The 27,909-nt window shown below is 56.4% G+C and overlaps 1 protein-coding gene across 1 annotated transcript in view; it reads right to left on the reverse strand.

Moving 5' to 3' along the window:
* Positions 1-700: 700 nt before the first annotated feature.
* Positions 701-27,909, reverse strand: part of C4H9orf50 (chromosome 4 C9orf50 homolog) — a 37,096-nt gene continuing 9,887 nt past the window's right edge. Inside the window, exons 8-11 of the mRNA XM_032479140.1 lie at positions 15,929-18,033; positions 12,776-12,871; positions 9,427-9,616; positions 701-1,975 (exon numbers count right to left, since the gene is read on the reverse strand). The gene's annotated coding sequence lies outside the window, so the exon portion shown is untranslated. The remainder of the gene's footprint in view (positions 1,976-9,426; positions 9,617-12,775; positions 12,872-15,928; positions 18,034-27,909) is intronic.

Consider the following 27,909-nt stretch of genomic DNA (forward strand, 5'->3'; position numbering starts at 1 on the left):
TTCCTTCCTCCCCCTGCCTTTCCTGCCCTCTCCAGGCTGGGCCCCACCTTCAACGCCCAGGTCAGTTCCCATCCGCAACCCAAGCCCAGGCCATCACATCACCCCCTGGTGCCAAATGGCCCCTGAAGCCTCTCCATCCCTGGAGCCGTCCCTCAGACAGGACCTCCACCTCAGCTGTGTACCCACTGGACCCCAAGGAGGACTCCCTGCCTCCCTCCTCAGCCTGCACTTGACGCGTCCCTAGGCCCCTTCCTCATCTATCTGTCCAGGAGCACTCCCTGGGGGCCAGGTGCTGGGGATGGGGGCAGGAGCTGGCTGGACCATCAGAGGAAATCCCCAACTTAGTCTCCTGGTGAAGGGAAGGCAAGGACAGAAGCGGGCTTGATGGTACCATCCCTGCCGACAGGGATGTCACAGAACCTGAGCCAGGGTGGTCCAGCCACAGTGGACCTATAGGTCTCCTCTGGGGCCTCACTCTCTCCAGGCATCGTTACCAACTCCACCGAGCTGGCCTGGGGGTCTCCTCTGCACTCCCCCAGGCCCGCGGGCTGCCCCTAACACAGCACTGACCACTCTGCACTGTCCTTGTCTCCACGGCTCTGTCCCCCCCACCAGCTGGATCTCCAGGCTTCTGCTTACTTACAGACACACAGAGAGAAGTGAATTAGTGAGCGAGTGAATGAATGGACAAACAAATGAATGAGGGAAGAGCTTCTCCACCAATTGTTCATTTGTAGGCTTCCCTGCCCTTGCAGGTCATGCCCACACTCGGGGGAAGAATTTGCTCCCCTCCCCAGCCTTGTGCTGGTCATTAACTCAGTGCCTGGACTTGCCTGGTTAATGAATAATTAAGCTGGACAGGGGCTGACCTCAGGCTGACCTTGAGCCTCCCCCCAAGTCTTCCTCCAGTTGGATGTGTGACCACTTCCAAGTGACCCTTTTCCTCCTCTTCTCTATTGGTGAGTTCTGAATCCAGGGTAGTGCCAGGCACAGAGGTGCCCTGGCCCCAGCCCCGGAGTGCCTCTGCCCTGGAGGGCCCCAGAGTACCCACAAGGCCACTCCCCCAGGACACAGGGAGAGCGGGGACTGCTTCTTCTCCACACTCCTTACCAAAGCCCAGAATTGCAGAACTGAGCCGGCATGCAGGCCTCAGGCTGGGCTCTGCCATGGACGCACTGAGTGACCTGGGGTCCAGCTCTCCCCACAACTGGGCCTTGATTTCTCCATCATTCAAACAAGGAGGATGGGTTCAACCTGACTGCAGCTCGTTCTCTGATGCTGTGGAAACAGGTGAGTGTTGTGATACAGAGGAGTCCTCGGGGACCAAGTCATCATGCAGTGAGGACCCGAAATCACGCAGCAAGTTGGGGAGGGCTGGGAGGAGGACACAGATCTTTTGAGCCATAGTCCTGGCCTCCCTCGCCTTTAGGGCAGTCCTCCCTGTTGTCAGTGATTCTCTTCTCTTCTTGTCATTCATTCATTCACTGGATAAGTTAGGCAGGGCTTAGCATGAGGTGCCAGGGACTTGCTCTCAGGGAGGCCCAACCTAGGGGACAGAGCCATCCAGAGCAATTTGTGCTAAGGGGCAGGTCCACAAGAGAAAAGGGTGAGGAGGCCTCCTGGAGCAGGTGTCACCTAGAGGAGCAGACGAGGAGAGGGAGGCAGGAGCTGCCAGCAGGAGTAACAGCACGAGCAAACCCCGCAGAGCAACAATGAGCCCTCGGGAGACCTGCACACAGTCCAGTCAGCTTGGCTGTATCGTAACCTGATGAGCCACAGGTAGGAGCCTGGGATTAACTCCGAGACAATGAAGAGCAAAAGGGTTGGCACCAGGGAGCGGCATGGTCAGACTGCCATCTGGAAAGACAGCTCCGGCTGCTGTTGCAGAAAATGACTGAATGGAGCAGAGACAGCCCGGGAGCCTCTGGGTGTCACCCTGGGCAAGACGCAGTGGGGTCTGGATCGGTGGCAGGGGCTAGGAGAGAAGCAGACAGAATCAAGAGTTACTAGGAAGTAGGATCATCAAGACTTGGTAACTGACTTCTGCTTTTGGCCAAGATGGAGTAACAGGCCAGATTTGCTATCCCACTTGAAACAACCAAAAATTCAGAGAAAAAAACAAAAACACATGAAACGGTGGTTTAGAAAAAAAAAAAAAATCTGAAAGGATTAGAGGGAACTGTCTCATGCTTATACTGGTTCCCACCAGCCAGAATGGAAAAGTCATAATTCACAGGGCAGTGGGTGGCTAGAGCACTGAGGAAGTTCTCATCTCAGAATTGGGTAGAATTGGGAAATAATTAGCCTTAGACTGAGCACTGCTAAAAACCTGCCTAATAAATCATAAAGCAAGACCCAAAAGGATCAATTGGCTCCCAAGTAATTTAACTGTTTCTCAGAATAAGATTCAAGAAGATTTATAAGAATATAAAAATATCCAAAAATCCCAATGTCTGGCATCCACCAAGAATTACCAGGCATACAAAGAAGCAAGAAAGCATGACCCATAAAGGAAAGAATAGTCAATCAATAAAAACTGACCCAGGACTAACACAGGTTAGAATTAGCAGAGAAAGTTTCTAAAACAGTTTTTATAACTGTATTTCATATTTTCAAAATGTTAGAGACATGAAGATAAAAAAAAAGATTCAAGTTAACTTTTAAGGGTTGAAAACTACAAAGTCTGAGATGAAAAAACACACTGAATGGGATTTGTGGCAGGTCAGACAAGGCAGAAGAAAAGATAATGAACATGAAGGCGAGGCAATAAAAACTAGCCAAAACCAAACATAGGGAAAGAATTTGTTTAAAAAGTGCAAAGAACAGTAGTCAGCTGTGGGATAATTCCAGGCTGCCTAATATAAGGATAATTGGGGTCCCAGAGGAATAGAGAAAGGGAAACAGAAAAAATATTGGAAGAAATATAGGAGAAAAATTTCCAAACTTAATGAAAACTATCCAAGAAGCTTAATGAACTCCATGCTTGGTGACCGACTGGATGTGGAGAGTGAGGGAGAAGGAGTGGGCAAGGATGATGTCCTAGCTTCTGGCCCAGGAGACACGGCTAGGGTACCATTCTCTGATGGGGAGGCCTGGAGGAAGGGCAGGTAGGGTGGGATTGGGGCGGGAAGGATCTGTGTGGGCTCTAGGGATACAGATGGAGGTGCCAAGGGCAGCAAACGTGATGGGTCTGGCGTTCAGAAGGCAACGGGCTGGAGCTAGAAGCCCAGGAGATCGTGGAGAGATCACTGCCGGAGAGAGCTGAGGGCCAGGGGCAGATTTCAGGACATACTATCAGTTGATCAAGGGGCAGAGCCAGAAGAGCCGCATGAGAGCCTGAGGAGGGACATGCAGAGAGAGAGCAGGGAAGCCCAAGGAGCGCGGTATCCAGGTGGAGTGGCCCAGTAAGAGAAGAGTCTAAAGTGGGAATGCTGTCGCTCAGAGGTGAAGTCTGGTGAGGCTGGCTTGGCCCTAGGCGGAGACTGCCTCAGGATATTGTACAGAAAATGGTAGACGGGGCCTGGAAGAGGGTGGCAAGCTTAAAATATTCTCAGAAGAGTGAGGGCTAGGTGAGTGGGAGGTGGGGTGGAGGCAGGGATGTCTGAATTTCAGACAGCGCCGTCATGCAAGCAAAGACCAGAGCAGGCTGGACCACGGTGCAGGGGCCGAGCCAAGGTCGCGGGGAACAACAGGATAGAGAAAGGGAGAGGCCAGTATGTTGGCCAGGGGATCCTGCTGGTGCAGGAGGGACACTCTGAGTGAGGAGAGGAGGACTCTGGGAGACCTCAGAGTCTTCTGAGCATGAAGCATTGTGCCAGGGTGAGGAGGTGACCCCAGGGACCAGGGTGCAGGAAGCACAAAGTGGGGAGGGAATTGGTGGGGGTTGGGGGGGCAGCAAGCTGTGGTGGATGGAAGGGCATCACAGACTTAGGTTAGGAACCAGGGAGATTCCTAGGGGGAGAGAGAGAGAGAGAGAGAGAGCTGGTTTTCCGCACACCGGGCTCCATCACTACCACCAAGGCTGGCAGCTTGAGGAAAGATGTGCTTGTGCAATCTTGCCTTCACAGAAGGTTCTGGCTGCCTAAGAGGAGAGCCATGACCCAGCCCCCACCTGAACCAGGGCTGTGGGATGGAGAAAAAGTCGAGAGGAGCCAGGCCCCACAGCCTGTCCCTGGAGCCCGATGTTCGGAGCAGACAGGCCAGGGCGCAGGTGTGAGAGGCCCGAGCGGGGACGTGGCAGGCGGCAGCCTGCCTCTCTGAGCTCAGAGGCTCGGGAGAGCCTCTCTTGGCAGAGGGCCCGGGGGAGGCCTCAGCGTGCTAGGCAAGGCCACCTGCTGTCTCCTGCCCCTGCCAGCCTCAGAGGCCCGGGGGGTGTGGGGAGGAGGCCATCTCCCTGGACCCCAGCTGGGTGCAGGGGGCAGCTGGCCAGCTCCTACCTCCCTCTTGAGCATCTTCCACCAGGTAAGCAGCAGCCAAGCCGCACCCCTGTCTCTTTGTCCTCCAGCTCTCGGCTGAACAATTGGGAAGCACCCTCCTCCCCACGGGAGCGTGCTGTGCTCCCTAATGAATGTGGGGGTTACACACACCCAGGGCGCCATGTGTTGTTCAGAAAGTCAATGGAGGCAAACACAGGCACAAACATAAGCACGCGCGGAAATGTGCACGCGCTTGGGAGTAGCTGCCTACACCGACGTGCACGTGTGTAGAGGGATTACACGTGTGCGCATGCAAACACACAGAAAGCATGAAACCACGAAGGTGAGTATATGCACTACATATCCACGCATGCTGGCATGCACACATTATGCACCCAGAATGCAAATACACAGCAGTTGCCCAGGCAAACATGGCCATGTCATCCCTGCAGCTCCGTGCATCCAGAGACGCCCATTCTAGGCGCTTAAAAGAATTCAGAGATGTTCACCCACACACATCTATGTGCATTGAAAACTAAGTGCAAACGGAGGTACACAGGCACATGCAAACATGCACAAAGATGCACGTTTACGCAGATGTACACCCACATTCACATACACAGTTATTCACACATGTACGGAGCTACTCACACTTAAACACGTGCATGCAGACTCAGCAGTGCATGCACACGTGCACAGTCATGCCCGTGGACACAGTGCACAAATACTTCCATGCATGCAAAGAGGTACCTGCAGATAGGCATGTGTCCTCATAAATACTCCGTGCTTAGAAGACCCCAGCAAAAGGCGCTCATTCCTGCAGGTGCACATTCACGCTACACTGAAGGCGCCACGAGGGCAGGGATCACAGCCCCTCTGGTTCATCACTGCATCCCTGATGCCCAGCTCAGGTCCTGGGCCCAGACAGTCTGGGGAATGGCCAGGAGTCCCATGTGGGTGAGTGAGGCTGGGACAGGCTTGTGGCTGGGGAAGGGGGAATTCAGGAATTACTCCTTGATTTTATCTTCCTCCCACTCTCCTCTTCCTCAGACCAGGGCTCCTGTGGCCAGCAGAGGGGCCACTTTCCCATGGGGGACCTTCAGCACCACCTTTGGAGCCCCCTTGGGGAACCAGGAAATCTTGGGATGGGGAGCCCTCAAGTTTCTATACCACCCTGCCCCTTTGACTGAGTCACTTGTTGACCTCGCCCAAGGTAATACGAACCCAGGGCTGATCCCCTCCAAAGCCCACAGCCCCTAAAGTGATGGAGATCATTATCTCCTTTTCACAGGGGAGGAAACTGAGGCTCAGAGAGACCAAGAACAGAGCCAAGACTCCTCTGTAGGATTTTTGCACACTAGGCTTCCAGCTTCAGGGATGAACTTGACCCTGTCATCCCCCTACTCAAAGCCCTTCCGTGCTCCCCTTCACTGGGACTAATCCTCACACTCCCAACCCCTCCCTGACCGGACCCTGCTGACCTCCCCCTCGTCTCTTGCCCTCCAGCACACTAGCCTTTCCCAGTTTCTCGAATGTTCCAAATTCCATTTGGACTTCAACTTTAACCCATGCTGTTCCCCCTGCCCTTGAATCCTCCTACTCCACCTTCAGTTGCAGCTCAAATGTCATGTCTGCTCTTAGGATGTCCTCCCTGGTGGCCAATCCCCCACCTCCAGCCATAATCTGTCACAGTCCCCTGAACTCACCACAACTATTCCTAATCTGCTCAATACCCACCTTGCCCCAAGAGGGAACCCCCAAGGGGCCATCTTGCTCTCAGTATGCCCTGGCACATAGCAGATGCTGGACGGAGCTGTGCTAGAGGAATGATGAGGCTGTGGCTGGCAGGCAGGCAGGGGAGAGGGCAGCAGAGAGAAGGTGGTTGAGCCTGAAGGAGCCTTGGGGGACATAAGGTCCAAACCCCTTTTTGTATTAGGCTGGGGACAGGGGCAGGGGCTTGCCCAAGGTCACACACTGGTGAGAAGAGGGACAGAATTAGAGTTGAGGTCCCCTGCTCTCCAGCCTAGAGTCCACCCACCCATCCACCACCAACAGCCTAGTAATGAGAAAGGAGAGGCCCGCCCCTCCTCCCCCTTCCCTCCTCTCTGGAGGCTGCAGAGTCGAGCTGCCCTGAGCCAGTGGGCCTGGGGGCCCTGACCTCCCCCACCAAGCCTGCAGTATGCCAGTACCCATGAGAAGACCCCCTCCCGTCTCCCCTTTGCTAGCTGGGTTCTAGGGTCATGGGGCCACTCGCTGGCTGTAGGAGGTGGACAAGGCACCTCCCCTCTCTGAGCTTAGTTTACTCATCCATAAATTGGGGCTCTGACACCTCTCCTAGAGTCGCTGGGAAGAACTGGCGGTATAATCGTGAAATAAACGCCCAGCTTCCTGCTCGGCGACAAGCCCAGGCCCTCCTCATGGAGCCTCTGATTTTATCCTCTCAACAAGCAAGACGTAAGAACTACCCCGGTTTAGGTGAGGAAACTGAGGCTCAGGCCACGCACTTTCGCAGGCAGGAGGGCTCCGAACCCCGGTCTACAGCGAGCAGGGGTTTGTCTTTCCTCCTCGCCGGCGCTGGCCCGGGGGCAGGGTCCACACTGGGGGCGTTCTCCGCACCCCCGCGCCACGCGGAGCCCCGGGCGCCAGGCCCACCAGCGGGGCGGCCAGAGCGGAGGGCGGGGGCCGCGCTGGGGCTGGACGGGGGCGCCTGTCCGCACGGGGCCGGCCGTGGGTCGATACCGCGGCGGGATAAAGAGGAGAGGAGAGAGCAGAGCGGCAGGGAGGGCGCGGGGAGGAGGAGGAGGGGGGTGGAGGACAGCCGGGATGGGGAGGGCGGCAGAGGGGAGGGGGGAGAGGAGGGCCCGCCCCCACCGCTGCGCCTTCCTCCCCACACCCCGCCCGGCGGGCCCGGCCCGGGTCTGCAGCCGTCAGCGCTGAGCGCGGCCCCGCGGCCCCGCCGAGGGATCGATAACTAATTTCACCGTAGCAGCCGCCCCAGTTTTTTCCCGATAATTGTGCGCCGGCAGCTGCGAGCGAGGCCCCCAGCCCGGCGCGCGGCCCCCGCCCGCGCCCGATCAATTGACACCGCCACCGGGCGGCAGGAAAACTCATTTTTCTCTCCCTCCCCGGCTCCCGGTGGGCGCCGGCGAAGCTCCGCCTCGCGCCGAGGAGAGGGATGGGGGGCGCGGGCTGGTTCCCGGACTGACAGGTTTGGGAAGGAGACTTCCAGGGAATCCGAGGAAGCCAGAGTGCCTCAGTTTCTCGGTTCCCAGGTAGGGGCGTGGCCGGAGGCCTGGCGTTTGGATTGAGCCGGCCCTCGAGGCTTTCCCGTTGCGGGATGCAAGCGTCCCCCGCCTGAGAGCGCAGGCGCTGTGGTCTGGATGCGTAGGTTCGAATCCGGTCTCTACCAGCTAGCACTGTGTGACCTCGGACTCCTTCTTCCCTTTGAGCTCTTCCTCCTTGATTCTCAGTTTCCCCATCTTCCCAAAGGGGCCCGGCATAGTCCTGGGCACGCAGGGCTGTTGATCGGAGGCGCGCGGGGGGCGGGGGTGTTGGAAGGGCGTTACACAAGTACTCGCTCTATAAATGGTGGTTGTCATCGGAGAGTGGAGGAACTCTTCATCAGTTACTCACTGAGCACCTACTGTGCGCTAGGCACTGTTCTGGGCGTTGGGAACAGAGCAATGATGACAGTAGACAAAAATCCCTGCCCTTATGGAACTGACCTTCTACCGAGGGGATGGACAATAATACATCAATGAAGTGAGAAGATGAGAAAAGCAATAGAGGAAAGTAAACTAGGGCACGTGAGATAGGGTGTGTGTGGGGGGCGTTGCAAGGACGGTGCAGCCCCCAGGACCAACTGAACAGGGCTTCTTTGCCAGAGGCCCCTTTGCCAAGCTGGAGCTGCTGGCTCCCACCCTGCTGTCTCTTCAAGGTCAGGGAAAGCTGCAGACTTGGCGTTCTCTGAGGAGGGTAGGCAGGAGGAGGGAGAACAGAGAATGGAGAAGGCGAGATGGGTCGAGTCCACAGTGGGGCCTGGAGGGAGTCCAGAGAGAAAGGGGGAGTGTAGACGGAGGGAGAAGGGAGGACAGAGCTCTGATGGCCGGGAGGCCTGCAGGGTCAAGGTCAGAAGGGACGCAGGCAGTCGGCTGTCCCAGCTGAGCCGCTGAGGCTCAGAGACAGGCAGGGGCCTGCCCAAGACCACAATGCATGTAGGGGTCAGAGGTGGGCTCCTGAGTCCTGAGGTGAGAGAGAAAGGCCAGAGAGGGAGGGACTGAGGGGAGGGAGCAGTGGGGGGAGCCCATAGGCTGGGTCAGAGTGGGGAGGGGAGCCCAGCTGTGCCTCTCAGAGGTCAGCTGGAGCTTCCTTGGAATGACGTGGGTTGTTAGGACATCTCTGGGAGGCCTGGGAATGACTCAGGGAACCCCATCTGCTGACCAGACTCCCCCTGCCCTGCCCCCAGCCAGATGCCCAGATCTGACAGAGGGGTCCTAAGGCTTCCCCATGAGGGTGGGGGCCCAAGGCTGCTGGGGGGTGAGGCGTTCTGGGCCTGAACAAACCTCAGGACTCTCCCCCTGCCCCAATTTCCTCATCTTGAAAATGGAGCTAGTGGTGAAGTTCTCAGGGTCTGTCAGTCTTCTTCCCTCCAAATTCCTGGCACAGCCAGCCCAGTCACGGGGTAGAGAGCAGTGACTTGGCAGAAATGAAAGTCTGCTAGCAACCAAATGAGGTTAGCAGAGGCAGGAAGGGCTGCGCTGGGTGGCTGGGATCTGGAACACACAGAACTAGGCCACACCCACCCGTTTGTCCATTTGTCCATCCATCCACCCACCCAGACATTCAGCATGTATTTAGTAAGCACCTACTGTGTGCAAGGCACTATGGAGGGGGCTGGGCATGAGGTCCCTGCCTCTTCCATCCTCTCCCTCTCCCCACAACCCCCACACTTTCTCTTGAGGAGTGGTCGAAGGAGCACTGGATTGGGAGTCAAGGTAGAACTCAGACCCACCTGGTGGCCCCTCTGTGCCTTGGCTGGACGAACAAAAACCATGTTGAGGGCCTGGCTCCCAGTATGTCGTCCATCCAGTCCTGCAGTCCCCGTGAGGCAAGATGAGGGAACAGAGACCAGGACTCACCCAGGGTCCCACAGCCGGGAAGTTGTGCCTGTTCCAAGCCTCAGAGTTGCAGATTTGAGGATCCTGCGGAGAAACCAGGCCATGGGGTGAGGACTAAGTCCTCACCTTTCCCTCAGTTGGTGGCTTTGGCTGCCCCTTTGCCCACACCCAGTGGCGGCTGATGCCCGGGGAGGTCATCAGGGTGACCTCAGCTTCCACACTAGCCCCTGAGCCAGCCCAGGCAGGGGCCAAGCCTCCCTTTCTAGAGCCTTGTGCTCCGCCAGTCAGCTGTGAGGGGAAGGCAGGGCAGCCTCCCTTGCAGCTGAGAGCACAGGGTTTGTAAGGCCTGGGTCCCACCCCGGCTGTTGCCCACGAGCCCTGTGCCCTGGTGCAGGCTGAGCCTCAGGGTCCCTATCTGGAAGATGGGCATCTCGGAGGTTCAGTAGGAGCCCCGCAGGCCAGACCCTGTGCTGGACCCATCCACTAAGGCCTTTGAGGAGGTGAGCATCCCCTCTTCTGCATCCTTCAGTCTTCCAGGCCCTGCCACGTTTCTCGGCCACAGTGACGATGCTGAGCCACCTGACAGGACACCACAGCATGACCACACCCAAGGCCTTACAGAATTTTTGGCTTGGAGACGTGAGATCCCAGCCCACCTGGGCCTGGGACCAAGAGCCACACTTTATGGCAAGGAAAGAGCACAGTGGATGCAGCACAGTAGCCACTGGTCTGACCCTAGAGCAACAGGCCTGATGGAATGCTGGGGCATCTGGCTCGTGTGACACCTGGTGCCCAGAACCCACAGCCAGTCAATGGTACCCCTAACAAGGACACACAGTCCAGGAACAAGCTGTGGAAATAGGATTGCGGCCCCTCCATCACTTCCAGTGCCTTGCTTGAAGATTTACATTTCTCCTCCCTGCAACTTAAGACATTGTCACATAAGAGGTCCTGGTTACCTGGGACTGGTGTGGGGAGGGCACAGAATGGGTCCCACTGAACTCAAAGCTGTGACTGCCCTCTGAGCACTGTGGAGCCCTCATGCCAGGGACCAGCCCTGGGACATCTCTGATTCCCCATATGGGGTACCCCTCCCCCACCAGGAATGACTTTTGGGCACCCGGACACCGTAATGGTGAACTCAGGGATGCGAGTTGGTGCTGGCTGTCTGTCCTATCCTGTTTCGCTCTCCCCTCTCCCCATCCCTTGCTCTTGTCCCTGCGACTATACTCCCAGACATGTACTTCAGCCTTTATTTTAGCCTGCTCTGGAGGAACCCAGACCAAACAGGTGTTACGGGCTGAACTATGTCCCTACCCCCGCCCCGAAGTTTACAGGTTGAAGTCCAAACCCCCAGTACCTTAGAGGTTACTGTGTTTGGACACAGGGTCTTTAAAGAGGTAATTAAGTTCAAATGAGGTCACCAGGGTGGGCCCTAATCTAAGGACTGGTGTCCCTCTAACAAGAGGAAATTAGGACCCAGACACACACACAGGAAGGACCACATGAAGACACAGCTATCTACAATTACAAACCAAGGAGAGAGAGGCCTCAGAGGAACCAACGCTGCCAATGCCTTGCTCTTGGGTTTCCAGTCTCCAGAACTGTGAGAAAATATATTTCTGTTGTTTAAGCCACTGGGTCTGTGGCGCGTTGTCATGGCGGCTCAGAGATACACACGGTGTCCTGTTATCACCCCCATTCTACAACCAAAGAGGTCGAGACTTCGAGACGCAAGGACTCACCCAGGGTCACACAGCTAGTGAGCAGCAGAGCCCAAATGCAAACGGGGTCTTTGGGCAGCAGAGTGCAGGCGCTCCACACTAGGAATGCTAGGAGTGCAGTCAGTCTTCAGACCCCCTGGCCCGGCATCACCGGCTCCTCTCCCAGGTCTGGGAAGCCCCTCCCTCCAGCCGGGCCCACCCCTCCTTCTCCAGCTTTGGCGGCACTGGCCTTGGGAGGCTCCCTCTAGCTCCCTGCCTCTGGGCCTCTGGCTCAGCTGTTGCTGCAGCGCTGAGTTCTGCCAGCTGATTCCCTCCTTCCTCTCCTCTGAAGTCTCTCCTCCGGCAGCTTTAAACACACACACACACACACACATGCACACTCAGTGCTCACCCCCTTTTGACAGCCGCTCTCGGGCTCTCTCTACCACCTTCCTTAATGCCTGCTGCAGACCAGTGCAGAGGGACTTTGGGACACTCTCTGAAAACCATGCCCCCGTTGCTCCCTGTGTTCCAGTTGCCTGGGTGACACCCTCTTGTCCTAGCAGGACGCTGTGCACAGAGGATCTCACTGACTCCTATCCCCTGCAGCAGGGACTAGTAGCATCTCCATTTTCTATATGAGGAACCAAGGCCCAGAGAGGGGTAGGGCTCTGCCTAAGGATGCACAGCGAGTGCAGTGGTGGGGCTGGGATTCATCCCTAGTCCCAAGACCCAGCTCTCCCCAGCAGAGGCCAAATGCAAAAAATGGAATTAATCCCAAAGTGTTGTGGCTAATGCAGGCCCTTCCGTGAGAGCAGGCTGTGATGCAGGGCAGAGGGCGGAACCAGGCATGTGCACCCAGAGGTCATTCCCCTCCCCGCCACTGCCCTGATCCTCTCCCCGTGGGCGCTCCAAACTCCTTGAAGGACAAGCATGAACCTCCGCCCAGCCCATGCTCCCTCCCATGTGGCTGCCTGACCCTCAGGCATGAGGATGCTCTGCAGAGACCCTCAAAGACTCCCACTCTGCAGGGAGGGGATGCTGACAGAGGCCAACCTTTCAGGCACCTCTTATGTGCCTGGCTCTTTGCCGTGTTGTAGACATGGAAGGTGGAGCCAGGCCAGGCTTGACCTCCCACAGCACATCATCTAGTGGGGGGAACACGCAATGATCCTACAGGCAGCTGGAACTTTCTAATCACAACAAACGCTGTGAGGGAAAGGAGGTCAATAATGGGATGATCTGACCCAGTCTAAGGAGAGGTTACGGAGGGCTTCCTGGAGGGGGTGGCCCATGAGCGGAGATCTGAAGAATGAGGGGGAGTAACCCAGCTAAAGAGGAAGGGAACAGCATGGCAGCTTGAGGGAATGGCATGTGTTATTCAAAGGACCTGTACAGGGAGGGACACGGAGAGAAGCGGCAGGGACAGGGCCCATGAAATGGAGTTGGTGGAGGATTCAGACGAGGCTGGAAATGCTCCCAAGGGCTGGGGTGGGTAGGGCCCCGTGAGCCACGTTTCAGACTCTTGTCTGGCAGATACCTGTGTTTTGAGCCCCCGCGCCGGTGTGGTGGAGTGGGGTCAACGCACAGAAGCAGGCAAAAAGGCGAGGCTGGCGGTGCGTCCAGGTGAGAGGACCTGGGGATATGTTAGCTGGTGTGAATATTAAAACACAAAACAAACAAACAAAAAACAAAACCCAAGACTCAGCACAGCAGCGACAATATTATCCAGCCCTGATTTCAAACCGGGAGGGACCTTGGAGATTCTTGGTTTGTGGACACACCGTTTTACACGTGAGGAAACAGGCCCGGAGAGAGGAAGTGCTTTACCCCCGAGTGAGTCTGCTGGTTCGTTCATTTAACAAACAGTTTTTGAGCACCTACTAGGTGCCAGACACTGTGCTAAGGGCTGGAGACAGAAAAATGAGCAAGACAGACCTGGCCCACTGCATCAGGGATACGCTGGGGCCAAACCTGCATGGTTCTCAGTGCAGGATGGCCACAGGGATGGAGGGAGGGTAGGAATGGGATGATGATGACAAAATTATACCTACTGAGCATTTTCCATCGCAGACACTGTGTCAAACCTGTGAATATGATTTCATTAATTGCTACAAGGCAACAAGGAAGTGTCGTGGTGCCATTTTACAGATGACAGGATTAAGGGTCAGAGAGGTGGCACAACCTCCCTCAGCCAGGCATGAGTGAGGGACGGGGCAGGCTGTCTGGGCTAAGGGGCCAGACCAACCCCCCCTCCACTACCCCAGCTTGTCCTCCTCCCCAGGACCCAGGCCAGAGCTGGGAGGATGGTGCGGGGGTGGGGTGGGTTGCCTGGAGAAGTAACGCTTGGCTTGGTGTCCCCTGGGGACCCTGGGAGGACTCTACCCCTTCCCCCATTCAGTGGAGGGGCCTGGCCTGGGGGATGGAGGTCATGGGGAGGTTAGGGAGGAAGGAAGGAGCAGAATGTGTCAGGCATTGAAGGCTGCAGGCATCCGCCTTCCTTCTTCCCCTCTCTACTCTCCCCTCCCCCTCCAACAGCAAGGCAACCTCTACAAGTCTGAGTCCACTGTCTATGCAAGGTAGAGGGGACTAGCTTGGGGAGTGGAGCCCTCTGGCCTTCCCCTGCACCAGCCCCACTCCAGGGCACAGTCTTGGCTCCACCACCATCCCTGATCACCAACTACAGGAACACACGTGCTGCACACCCCTCCTGCAAGATCGCAGCCTCCTCACTCATGCACCCAGACATATGCACTCATTCATTTATTCATTCATTCAACAAAGTTCTGAGCATCTGCTCTGGGCTAGACGCCGTGCTGGGTGCTGGTGACAGGGTACAGCAAGGCATTCTAGGTTCCTGTCCTCAGACCAGGACCTCAGAGGGAAGAAGGATGGTCATGAGGGATTACTGTACCTTGTGGTTAGTGCTGAGACTGGGGGAGCACATGAGAGGGAGGTGCCACTAGGTCAAAGGGGAGGATAATCATCCCAGTGGGGGTAGCAGTCAGGGAAGGCTTCCTGGAGGAGGTGATAGCTTACCAAAGAATGAGTAGGAGCCAGTCAGTGAGGAGGAAAAGGGAAAAGTGTTCCAGACAGAGGGAATAGCATGGGTGAAGGCCTGGACTCCCACAGGAACATGACCCACTTAAGGGATAGAGAGGAGGCAGGCAGGGCTGGATCTGAGGGTGCGAGTGGGGGAGCTGGGGAAGCTGAGATGCTGCAAGAGCTAGAAGGTGCTGGGCCCTGTCGGCTACGGTGAAGATTTGAATTTCTCCCTGAGGCTACAGGGGGCTGTGAGCAGGGGAGTGCCAGGTCAAAGGTGAGTTTCAGAATGCTCATCCAGGCTGCATATACACCTGAACACAGGTCCCGGCACACACGCATACCTGCCCCCACCCACGCACCCACCCAGGACACACGCAGGGATACACCTATGTGCCTGGCCCTGTGCTGAGCTCTTCACAAACACAGCATCCGGTCTGGCCCTACAGGTAAGTTCTACCTACTCTCCGCATTTTACAGAAGAGGAAATTGAGGGTCGGAGAGGTGCAGAGTCTTGTCCGGAGACTCACATGTAGGCTCAGCAGAAGCGGCGCCCAGGACCCCGTCTCCAGGCTGAGATTGTGACCACCACACTCTGAGGCCCCCTGGTGAAGAGAGGCAGCGGCAGACAGCACCTGAGGGGAGCCCTTCTTTCTGGAACAGCAGGGCTGGCTAAGACCTGGGAGAAAAGCTGGTGCAACCCCTCTGGACTGGTTTCTTGTTGCTGCTGCGACAAATAACCACAAAGTTCGTGGTTTAAACAGCACAAATTTGTTCTCCTAAGAGTCTGGCAGTCAGAAGCCCAAAGTCAGAGTCTCAGCAGGGCTGTGTTCCTTCTGTGGGTCTAGGGGACAATCTGTTTCCTTGCTTTATTCAGCTTCTTGAGGCTGCCCACATTCCTTGGTTTGTGGCCCCATCCTCCTTTTTCAAAGCCAGGAGCACAGCACCTTCCAGCCTCTCTTTCTAACTCTGACCTTCCTGCTTATCTTGTGATTACACTGGGCCCACCCCCACCAGCCTGACTGTGAACCCCCAGGGGGCTTGGTAGTGCTTCTCCCACATCCTTCCTCCCCCACCCTCCACACACCGCCCGGGTTAGGCCCGGGTCCACCACTGCTGCCTAGAAGACAGGGAGCCCTGTCCAGGCTTCCTGGGAAGGGGCCAGGATGCCCCTGAGGTCTCAGGCTCTCTGGGCTCTGGTCTGAGCCCCACCCCTCCTCCCTTGCCAGAGGTAAGAGCCGGCTAAGGAGGAGCTGAAGTTCGAATGGGTGGGGACCTGTAAGGCCTGTACGAATTCCCCTAGACCCGACTGCTGCCTCCAGCTCTGGGGGAATGGTGCCAGGAGCCAATTAGCTGGGCCCCACCAGGCTCTGGACCTCTTTCCTGGCGGCGGCGAACAGGAGGGGGGTTCTAGGACCTGGGCCCAAGGGCATTCCAGGGAGCTTGGAGCGGAGAGTCCCTACTCTGCCATGTCCCTGCTGGGCCACCTGTGGGGAGTCCCACTCCCTCTCTGGGCCCCTGGGGAAGATGGAGATAATCTTGGAGCCCTCCTCCTGGGTTACTTGGGGATTCAGCGCAGCTGGTGGCGCAGGTACTCCATGTTAAGAACAGTCCAAACCTGCGAAGTAGCCAGACATAGGCCTTCACTTACCATGAAAACAGCAATGTCTCCACCGGGATCCTGGAGAGAAGGTGACACCCAGCGGAGCTGCTGCCCTCCTGCCGCTCAGCTGACCTCTAACGTGAGCAAGAGGCAGAGTTTTGTGGTTGCGAGACCGCCGCGATGTGGAGGTTGGTTGTTACCAGAGCATAACTAAGCGGGACCTGACTAACACGTTTTCTCCCCCAGCTGGATCCACTTCCGGCAGATACACTCACTGTCTGCCCTCCTCCTGACCTGCTGCTTCTGCAGGAACTCCAGAGAGGAGCAAAGTAAAGGAACCCGCGACCCAAGAGGGAAAAACGAGGAAGTGAGCTGGCTCCACCTTCTCCTTCAATTCCCACATTTCATTGGTTATTGGGGTCAGGTGATTCTACCTGGAGTCTAGGGCTCCTCCCCTTAGTGATTGGCCCCGCCCCCACGCCTGCCCCAAGCCTTTTTTCTGCCTTCCCAGAACGCCATGTTTGGTGAGTATAATGTCTGCACCCCAAAGATTAGAGCACAGTAGGATTCCTTAAACTGGGGTATCACATGGGTAGAATTCAGGGTGTTCATGAACTTGGATGGGAAAAAGATTACATCTTCAATTTCCCTACCCTGTAACCATATCCAGTTTAGCATTTCCTTCAGTGATGAACATACCCAGCACGCCCTGTATTCAGCAGTACCTGCGGCTTTGTTCCCAGTAGAAATTGCTGGTATCTTCAGATCACATCAAAGTTGATGCAGACTTCTCAAAATCTCACTCATCCCTCCTCCATTTTAGACCCGCTGCTGAGTCTTGTTAATGGTTAATAGAGTAGCACATTTATCATTTCATCACAACTGTGGCTTTTAAAAATATCTTGATAGCTGTATTTCAAATTAATTGGCTTCCAGTATCATCCCATGTATTTGTGATACATTTACAAACAAGACAGGGTGTGGAGGTGCCACCAAATGCCCCAGTGGTCCATGGCACAGAAAAGTCATGACCACCTGCTGTAGGGAGAAGAATTGGGACTTTGGGTACTTGGAGAAGTAGGGCCAGAAGCGCAGCTGGGAGGCCTGCAGGGAATCTGTCAGGGGCCCTGCAGGTGGGTGCCTGGTGTTCAGGTGGAGCTGGTTGGAGAGAGAATGGGGCTCTCTGGTTGTCTGGGCCTCTCTCCCTGAGGGATGGCGCCTCAAGGCTGGAGGCTGGGCCTTTCTAGGGCCTCCTCTCTCTGCACCAAACCCAGACTGAGTAGGAAAAAGTCCCCAAGAAGAGCTCCTTGGCAGAGATGCCCCAGGGGGAGGCAGCCACCACCCAAGGGAGATGCTGGAGAATTGCTGGTGAGGCAACATCCCTGGCTCCTGCAGGGCCAGGCAAGAGCCTAGCCCACCCCCAGACTCTCCTGCCTGCTCCCCCAGGGTCAGCACACCCCAGGAGCCAGAGGCTTGGGCAGAGCCACCCTAGCATCATGCTGCCCCGGAAAGATCTTCTTTTCACACTAATTCAGTCCCAGTTTTTGAAGGAGGCCGGGGGCTGCCACCACTTCCCCCCTCTGCCTTGGCCCTCTGGCACCCTCCATCACCCCAGCTCAGGGTTGCAGTTTCCTTTACTTTGCTCCTCTCTGGGGTTCCTGCAGAAGAAGGAGGTCAGGAGGAGGGCAGACAGTGAGTGTATCCTCTGGAAGTGGATCCAGTGGATCCCTGCACCTCCTTCCCTCTCAGTGGCAAAATCCCCTGCTCCATCCAGGAGCTGACCTCTCTGAGTCCCCTCGCATCAGGCCAGGCTCAGTCCTGGAGGCCACAGCCCAGGCCCCGAGACAGTCCAAGAGGGTGGAGCTCACACTGAGTGGGGAATCCACACTGAGGGGGGAACTCACACTGGGGGGTGCCCAGCCACTTGTGGGGCACACAGAGATGAACAAATTCAGTCACATCACAAATTCCTTCTGCAGCAATTCAGCAGGCACTACAGAGAAGCAGAGATGTATCAGCTCTGGAGTCAGAAGGCCCTAGGTTTAAATCCCAGACCCACCCCTTACCAGCTAGATGGCCTTGGTCAGGTGATTTGACCGATACTGTTCCTCAGTTTCACTGCCTTGATGGTTATTATGAGGATTATCAAATGTCTGCAAAGTAAAGTAATAAATACATATCATTATGACCATTATCATTATTATTACTGTTATAAGCCAGGAGATGTGCACAGTGACACAGGCTGCTAGGTCTCGTTTCTCCTCTTCCATAAGAATAGTATCTCCCATCCTTAGCTGGGCACATGGCCGCCTGGCCTAGAGACTACACTTCTCAGCTTCCCTTGCAGCTAGATATGGTCATGTGACCAAGTTTTGGCCAATGCGGTGTTGGCAGAAATGCCTGGGCTCACTTCCTGGGAGTTTCCTTAAAGGACAGCTGGGACGCTGCCTCCCTTTTTTCTCCTTTCTGGGATTAGAATGTGAGGGTGGAGGCCAGAGCTGGAGCAGCCATTGTGCACTGTGAGGTTGCAGCTGCATACTGCGGATGGCAGAGCAACAAGGCAGTAGGAGCCTGGGTCCCCAGTGGCCGTGGTCTCTCATACCAGCCCTGACTGCCTGTATTCACTTCAGCAAGAAATTGACACTTTTCTTGTTTAAACCACTATTGTTTGAAGTCTTCCCTGTGTGAAGAACAACCAAATCCTTTTCAACACAGAGATGCTGTGCTAAGGCAGACACACAGCCCCTGCCTCCCGGGGAACTCAGCTGATAGTCAAGTCGCGGAGGATCCATAACCATGTAAACAATGAAGGAAGTAATTGCAGTAGTGAAGGAAGTGAAACGAGGGGATGGAGAACCATATGGGGAGTGGAGGAGGCGCTGACTGACTGACTGGGAGGACAGGCATCCACGGGAGGGCCTCCTGGAGGAGGGAACAGCTGAGCTGAGATCTGACAGATGGAGGAGCGGAAGAGAGGAAAAGGGATGGAGATGGCCCCCATCCTGCCAGGAGCACAAGCCTGGGGTGGAGTCAGGTAGGTGGTCCTGGGCCCCTAGCCCAGCCCTGCCTCTTCCAAGCTGTGGGACCCAGGCAAGCTATTTCTCTCTCTGAGACAAAGTGCTCAGCAACTACCTGACACACAGTAGGTGTTCAGTGAAAGATGGCTGTTTTAGAAGGCATAGGTGAACCGTGTGTGAAATCATAGAGGGGGCCGGGCGGGGGTGGGGTGCAGGAATAAGGGAGTGTTCTGGAAGTCTTCACAGTAGAGGGAACATTTAGACTGGGTCCTGAGGGATGGAGGAGTATGACCAAGATGGGGAAAGAAAAGGCCTCCTAGGAGAATGGGTCACACACGCTTTCTACTCACTATCCACTTTGGGGCCAGCGCCACCCATTGTACCTCCTCAGAGCCCAGCTTCCAGGTCTCCATTTCCGCCTCTAGTCAGTCCATTCCAGGTGGGGTCTGAAATCCAGGCTGAGATTTTCTTCTAACCTCAACTTAATCCCTGCTGCTTCTGGTGGGTAGCACTCATTGGGTTCCCTCCACCTGGCAGTTGGGACATTCTAGGATGAATTCTGTGGGTTCTCAGGTCCTGCAAAGCCCTGCTCAGCCAGGGCCCTGCCCAGACTGCTTGCTACCCGCTGGCCTCTGCTACACTTAGGTTCTCTTCCCTCCTCCAGAAAGTCCTTCCTCTCTCTCCCTCTCACACAATCCAGCCCACGCACTGTTCCCTCTGCCTCCCTACTCTGCCCTTCCTACCACTCACTCTCACCTGCCCTGGCTTTTGCTTTCAATTCAGTCGTGCCACTTCCTCCAGGAAGCCTTCCCTGATCTCTGGGTTAGAGCCTTTTCACTAAACTGTCTGTAGTTCCATCATGATAGCCTGTATTACTGAGTCTATTGGATCCGTGTCTGTTTCCCCCACTAAATGATGAATCTCTCTTGTCCACAGAGGTATCCACAGTACTTAGCTCAGGGTTAGCACAAAATAAGTGATCAGCAAACATATATTAAAGGAAGGAAGTAGGAGAATTAGTCCAAATCCCCAGGAAAGATAAGAAAACAGGCTGAGGGCTTTGGCCCAGGCAGCGGTCAGGTCTCCTGCCCCTGGGGTGAGCTCTCCATTTCCTCTCCCCTCTGCCTAACCCAGCAGAGAGCAGGCTTGGTGTGGGGTGGTAGGGGGGGCAGTGGGCGTGGTGGCAGGGGGCTGTAGACAGAATACCCAACACCCTGGGGAGGCAGAAAGCTGGAGCTGGTGGGGAGGGGAGGCTGAAGCTCACATCTGGTTTGGCCCACCCAGGCCGCAGCTCCTGCGGGCAGCGCATCCACCCCACAGCCCACTAACCGCCCCCCTCCGCCTCCTGAGGGCCCCTTTCAGGGCTGCCCTTGGATTTGTGTGCACGTACAGCCAGTTATATGGTGCTGTGTATGCATCTAAACATCAGGTCTCTTGGGGAGGGTATAGTTCAGTAGTAGAATGCATGCCTAGCATGCATGAGGTCCTGGGTTCAATCCCTAGTACGTACCTCCATTAAAAAAATAAATAAATAAATGAATAACCTAATTAACTCCCCCCCAAAAAAGAATAAAATAAATAAACATCAATTCTTGAGACATAACATTGAAACCTATCTTGAGGCTTGCAGCCAATTTGTTCCTGTGTTTAATATATGGAAACCTCCCGAAAGGATGGTGCCTGGACCCTCTCAGCCTCCCAGGAGGCCTTGAGTGAAGGTAGTCCTAGGTTTGAATGTAGCCTGAGAGAGGCCCCTCTCTTTCCCGAGGCCTAGCGCTGCCAGGTCTGTCACGCCAGCTCTGGGATCTGGACCCTTCTGTGGGCCTCAGCGTCCCCCATCTGCAGCCTGGAACTAAAACTCCAACCCCAGCCTGCCACTCTGGGGGTGCTGGGAGAGAAAGGTGGGGGAAATCAGCTGGGCCGGCAGAGGAGAGGGTTCAAGGAGGCAGGTATGAGGCATCATAGGACCCTGGGGCAGGGAGTCAGGAGACTGGCGGAGCTGTCAGTGGTTGAGCCCCTCTGCAGTGAGGGCAAGGCCCGGGCTGGAGGGGGGAGGAAGGCCACCCAGTTTTGTAATTGGAAGATAGGACACGGTATACCACGAACCTGGGATGTGCTCTAGGAGCCTGGAATTCTCTCTGCGCCCCCTCCTCCTCCACCCCAGACCGCCGGCCCCTAAGGCTTATCATCATGACTGCTGTTACTGAAAGATTCCTTCTCCCCGTTCCCCAAGCACCTGCCCACAGCCCATCAGGCTGGGGATGCAGGGATGCCATCCTGGAGCTCATAGCCAGAGCCTGGGCCGCCACTGGGGGCGCTGCAGCAGGGGACCGGGAGGAGGGCACCTGGAAGGGATTGGGGCGCGGTTCTGGGAAGAGATAGAGCCCCAAATGAGGAGCTGACCCTGAAGCCTGGCAGGAAAAGGTGGGAAGGGCCTTTTAGGCAGGAGGAGCAGCCCGCGCTAAGGCCCGAGACAGGCCAATACCTGGGAACCACTCTGTCTAGCCCAGGGGTTGCGTGGGAGCCTCGCAACCAGGGGCGCAGGCAGGGCAACCGCCGACAGGGCCTTGAACGCCGAGGACAACCCGCTCCCTCGCTCCGCACCCCCACCCCACCTCCAGCCTCCTCCCTTCCTCCGGGCGGTCCCGGGCGGTCCCGGGAAGACAGGGCGGGGCCCCTGGCTGCCCTTTCAAGTCGGCCTCCCGGAGGCTCCGAGCCGAGCCGGCTGGGCGCGGGGGCCGCTGCTCCTCCGCCTACATCAAAGCCCGCCGCCCCAGCCTGAACCGGTTGCGGAAGGGGCGGGCGAGCCCGGAGGGAGGCAGGTTTGGGCAGATTCCCCTTTCATCCCGCGGCTCGGCCAGCAGGGACCTTGGGGAGGCCCTGCACGTCCCTGCTGGGCTTGTCCCTACAGGGCCTAGCGGCCAGAGAAGCCTGTGCGGCTCGTCCCGGCAGGGACAACCTCTATCCTGGCCGGGCTGTGCGACCTCAGACCTGTTCTGCCCTTCTCTGTGCCTCGGTTTCCCCAGCTGCCCTCCACCGTGCTCAGGAAGCCCTGGCACCGGACCTTCCTGGGGAGAAGTGTTCTGGGAAGATTCCCTAGTGATTAGACGCTGAGATCCCAGCAGGGAGCCAGGGCTCACCTTGGCGGGCAGCTACCCTCAGAGGCTGGTGTACCTATCGCCCCATTTTACAGATGGGAAAACCTTGTCCCTAGGAGGCCACATAGCCAGATAAGTAGCAGAGCTGGGTATGGACCTGGGTTTTTTTTTTTTTTTTTTTTTTTTGCTCCAAAGACTTGAAGCTTAGCTGCTGCCTCTGGGATGAGAAAAGTCGAGCCTCTTATCCCCAACAGCCCAGGCAGGGAACCACCCAGCCAACACAAGGACCCCAGCTGCGACCTACCCTTATTACATCCAGTATGTAGCTGAGGGACTGAGGCACAGAGAGGGATGCATGGTAAGCCTCAGTCTCACAGGAAATGACTGTCAGAGTTTGAACCCTGGGGGCATGAAGGAGTTTGATAGCTTTGGCCACAGAGAGCAGTCCTGCCACCACCAGTATCCCCGCCTCGGGCCTAGCAACACACAGCTATGGAGCCTGACAGGGCTTCTCTGTGCCGGGGTTGGGGGTGGGGGGTGCTTAACTGCCAAGAAGGGGCAGTTTTAATGGGCCTCCCCAGGTTGTCAGGTGCACTCAGCCAGGTGGGATGGGATGGGTACCCGGGTATCAGGCAGATGCCACCCCAACCCAGAGATTTAAAATTCCTCCCTGGAAAATCAGATAATCAAGGAAGTCAAATACCGTGAAATGAGTGTGATCCTTGCCAGAAACCCAGAGGGAGCACCGGAGAATCATCACGTGGCAAGCGCAGGAGTGTGACCTGCCCTCTCTCCTTCAGGCAGGGAAACTGAGGCCCAGAACACAGCAGGGAGCCCCTTGTCCAGCATTTATTGAAATCCTCCCATGTGGCAGGCTCTGTGTTGGGGGCCTGTTCAGTCCCTGTGCTTCCGGAGCTCCGGTTCTGCTGAGAATAGTCCTCTGTGCACCGGTAACATTACCATTGTTCAATTTGGATCCAGGAGGGCTTCCCCGAGGAGGAGAAATTGAAGCTGAGACCTGATGTTAAATAGGAGTCAGTGGAGCTAGTGGGAAGAGCATTTCAGGCAGAGGGGAAAGTACGTGCAAAGGCCCTGGGGGCATGAAAGGGTTTGGTTTAGGAGCTTAATGAAGCCAGAAGCCTGCTGCAGAGGAGGGGAGCCTGGGAGAAGGCAGAAAGGTGTGTGTCCCTGGGGTTTGGAGAAGCCTGCCTGGGCCAGGTCAGTGCTGAGGCAGGGGAGAGGAGGCGGGGGCAGCAGGGAATGAAAGTTGGCAACCACCTCAGTAGCACACCAGGACTTCAAATCTCAGGAGAACCCTGGCTGGGAGCAGGATTGAGAAGGGAGCTGTCTCCAGTCCTGTTCTACCTGGGCCAGGTCAGTGCTGAGGCAGGGGAGAGGAGGCGGGGGCAGCAGGGAATGAAAGTTGGCAACCACCTCAGTAGCACGCCAGGACTTCAAATCTCAGGAGTACCCTGGCTGGGAGCAGGATTGAGAAGGGAGCTGTCTCCAGTCCTGTTCTAAACCCAGCTCTGTTGAGCTACTAAAAGAAAAAAGAGGGAGATCAAAAGGGAAAATTTGCAAGTTAGATTTACCCTCAATTCTATTAAACCACCAAAAGCTGTTGGAAAATAGTATTAGGGTCTTAACTCCACAAACGCTGAAAATCCCAGCCTGGAAGGCCCATGGAGGCCCTACCCTGTCCTCCCTGCACTGGGGAAGGAGGGAGGGGCCGCACGAGGCCGAGGCCGGGATTGGGCAGCCTGGCCTGGGCTGGGGGCTTAGCCAATGTGCAAACTGAGTGGGATCAGTGGCTCCCCCAGACGTGGTTTGGGCTTCTCGGAAGTGTGCTGTGTAAGGGGTTGAGCAGTTTCTACCCTAAGATGCACAGGTGCTTGTGGGCATGAGCAAGTCTTCGTCTTGTTTGTGGATGGGGGCGGGGAGGGGGGAGAAGGGAGAGGGAGGAAGAGGAGTAGAGAAAAGGGAGGGAGGCAGAGGGGAGGAAGAAGGACACAGAAAGGAGAGGGAGATGGAGGGAGGAGGAGCCTGGGCTAGACGGTGTCTGCACTTCACTTCCTTCACCCCCAGTAACCTCAGCTCCCCAGGTGGTGCCCCCATGCTAGCCCTGAGCCAGGGGAGTCCCCAGGTGGGTCTTATATGATTCTCACAAGGGCTGGACCCCAGTCACCAAGCTTAGCCAGACCTAGGGGTCCCCCTTGCCCCACTCCCAGGGCCTAACCCTCAGTTTACCAAGGGGCCAGACACCGAGCCTGTGCACACGTGCTAGGTTAAGAGTAAAGACTGGGCTGCACTGGTGGGGCTTCCATCACTCAGCCACTTACCAGCTATGTGACCTTGGGTGAGTGACCCAAGCTGTCTGTGCCTCAATTATGGGGCATAAAGGAATTGATCTGAGAAACCCCACACCACAGCCCTGGAAACACAGTAAGTGCTCAGTTTTAGCTACTAAGATGATTATTTATTATTCCAAAAAGGCTGACTGTGGGATTCCTTCAGGAACAGGCTCTAAACTGGAGGGAGGGGTCTGTGGATAGGCCTCAGGAGGTTCTAGAAGCTCCTAGAATTGACTGCAAAGCTTGGTGTGCTGGTACATTTTTCTGGACAGATAAAGTCCTTAGCTTTTGTCCGAAGGCCTCATGACCCCCCAAAGTTGAGCCTCCTTGTGCCAGCATGGACGGCACCCCCAGTGCTTGGAGGTCTTCACACAGCTTCTGAGGGGCTGCCTGTTGCCTGCCCCTGCTTGACCAGGGCAGACCCACCACAGACACCCACACTTTGGGGGGCCACGTGTGCTCAGGGACAATGAGCACCCAACTCCAGGGGAATTATTTTTAAGGCGGAGTCAAGGCTGTACGATGCAACCAAACCAGCTCCCTTCTCTGGGATGGGGAGGCATCAAAACATATTTCAAAGGCGAGCCTTGAATAAACAAAACACAATAAAAATAACGCTTCGAACCCAAATGTTGAATCGCTGCCCCAGGCACATGCAGCCAGCTGACGCCAGCCCTCTCTGGCGACAGGCACAAGCTGCCCAGGGGCGCGTGCCAGGAACCTCGGTGCAGCTGGGGCCTGGGGGCCAGGTACCCACACCTGCCCCAGCCCCCAGCAGGCCACCTGGCCCGGCCCCGCCCTCCAGGCCTGGCTGGGACTCCTGCCAGCTCCATCCTGGTGGCTGTCGGGTTGGAAGGGTCCTTTGGCCAATTCTCACCTGCTGAAGTTGGAGCTGCCCCATCTGGCATCGGGAGGTTGTCAGTATATGGCAGGGGGCAGTTCCCTCTCCCCGGGAAATGTGAACCTGTTCTGGGAGGCAGTGCAGCTTTGCTGATTCCAACCTTTGTTCAGCTGTGTGACCCTAGGACGGTACCTGCACCTCTCTGAGCCTCACGTAGAAATACGGATCATCCCAGTACCTCCTTCACAGCATAGAGATTTGGCTCCCTCCACAGCAGTCCTTGCAATTAGGACAGGAGAGAGGCTGTCAGGGAGGCCTGGGTGCGCATGAGCACGTGGAAGGACCAACAGCCTCTCTGCCAAGGCCAGGAGCCGTGCGTGGGCCACCAGAACACCCACACTTGCTGGGACACTCTGGGTCCCCGTTTCTCCATCTATGCAATTAAATGACCTTGAAAGAGCCTTCTGTGATTTCCCAGCTAGGCTGTCAAGTGGGAACGCTAAGAGCAGGAAGTGTGTGCAATACAGAATGTGTACAAGATTGACATCCCCCCCCCACACAAATCAGCATCACAATGCAAAAATACACGCTCGTACGCACTTCCTCGTATGGTACAGAACAACTCTGGTGGTGCCCAGGGAACAGGTTACCTAGTGGGAGGGGCCAGGGCCGGTGGGGGCCGACTGGGCGGGGCTTTCTCCTCTCTGGTTTCCGGAGGCGTGTGCCTACCGATGCTGCGCCCGCGCGTTATCTAGTCCAAACAGACACGCAGGGGTATTTGTAAGGTCCCCTTGGAGCTTTGCTGTTCCTGACCTCCTGTGTGATGCTGACCCAGCTCCCAGGGAGCTGCCCTGTGGGATCCGGGGACCCGTGACAGGATGTGGGATCAGGACAAAGCCCAGGCCTAGGCCAATCTGTTACTGCCTCCTCCAAGAAGCCTCCCGGACTGCCTGCCAGCCCTCCCTACAGCCCCGCCCAGCATTTGCCACAGTTTAATAGCTGTGTCCAGGCCCAGCTACACAACTTGCAAGGGCCCAGGGCAAAATGAAAACGTAGGTCCCTTTGCACAAAACTGATTCAGAATCTCGATGGGAGCCACAGAGATTTAAGCCGAGTGGAGGGCCCTCCTGGGTGAGGCCCCATGTGACTGACCGCAGGGGTCACACACTTGTGAGGCCAGCCCCGTTCCTATCTCTCTGACCAAGGTGTGGGCTCCCTGAGGCAGAGTGCTGACAGTCTTGTTTGCCGAGCCTGGTACACAGTAGGTGCTCAATAAATGTGTCTGTGACTGGAGGAGAAGGAACAGAACTAAGGTAGGGGTAGAGTTTACCATAGGTAGGCAGCCTGTGGACACTGGCTCCAGCTCTGCCCCCCTTGGCCTTGCCCTCTGGGCTGGAGGAAATCTGGGCCAGCTTTCTGGAGGAGGAGACCCCTGCCTCAGAGGAAGCAGACACCCTGTGCTCCTCTGTACACCTGCCTGTCCTTCCTTCATCACAGCTTATTATCACTGATGTCTTATCTGCTGCTCAGCTGTGTGACCTTGGGAAAGTGACTTAACCTCTCTGTGCCCTGGTTTCTTCATCTCTAATGTGGAGCTAAGGGCCTGCCTACCTCACAGAGCTGTGTCCTCCTGTATGGATAAGTGAGCTTGGAGCATGACGGCCTTTGGACAAGTGTCTGCATGAGGACCTGCTCGGTAGCCTTAGTCACAATGCCTCTGTGACTCCCAGCTGGACTCCAAGCTCCAGGAGGTCAGGACCTGGGTCTGTCGTGCTCATGTGGGTTCCTGTCGCCCTCGTTAACACTACAAGCTGGCTATGGACTGTTAGAAGGTACTCAGGGCCAGACCCAGCCTGGGGAGGCATCTTCCCCAGGAGAGCACAGGCTAGGTCTCGGACTGCCTGGGCCAGTAGGTTCCTGGGAGAAGATTCTTTGGGGTTTGCTGGGCTCTGCAGCTGGGAGAGCTGGAAGTCAGCCCAGAGCCCAGACGGGGGCTCCCCGGGAGCTTGCGGGTGTCACCACAATCCCCAGGGCTGCCAGGTGCAGACAATAAACCCAGGAAACCCTGGTGGGTGAGTCATTAAGGGTCCCCAAGGCCTCATGATGGGAGACAGCAGATGAGCAGCCCCTGGCTCTTTGGGTCCAAGTGCCACTATTCAAGAGGGTTCCAGAGCCCAATTTGCTGGGTCCAACCGAACTCTGCTTCTGGCTCGGGCCCCACCCAGCATCCGAGGCTGGCTATGATGAGCCCAAATGGCACAGTGAACACAGTGTCACCACTTTCCTAAGGCTGTTTACAGGGAAGTGTTGAGGCTTGTGGGGCTGTCTGGAGGTGGCAGCATGTGTTGTCTCCATGGAGGAGTTTGATGGTCTTCGGCAGGAGCCACCGGAAGGTGCAGCCCATCTATCACTCAGGGCATATTTGGGAGGGACTGACAACAGGACCCCAAAAGGCAGAAATGTCAGGGAAAGGGAGGCCATGGTGGGGGAGGGGGAACTTAGATAACCGGCACAAAGGCCGAGGGCCTGGAATGAGCAGGGGGTATCCCCTCTCATGGCTAGGGCACAGGGTGTGTGTGTGTGTGTGTGTGTGCGCGTGTGTGTGTTCTGGGCTAGGGGAACACTGGCCTCTCCCCCTGCCGTGTCAACAGCCCCCTGGGCCCCTTGGCTCCCCCGGCCCGTGCTGAGAATCATGGCAGCAGCCTTGCTGCAGGGACTGTAA

Source organism: Camelus ferus, chromosome 4 (genome assembly GCF_009834535.1).
Source record: "Camelus ferus isolate YT-003-E chromosome 4, BCGSAC_Cfer_1.0, whole genome shotgun sequence".
Lineage (NCBI taxonomy): Eukaryota > Metazoa > Chordata > Mammalia > Artiodactyla > Camelidae > Camelus > Camelus ferus.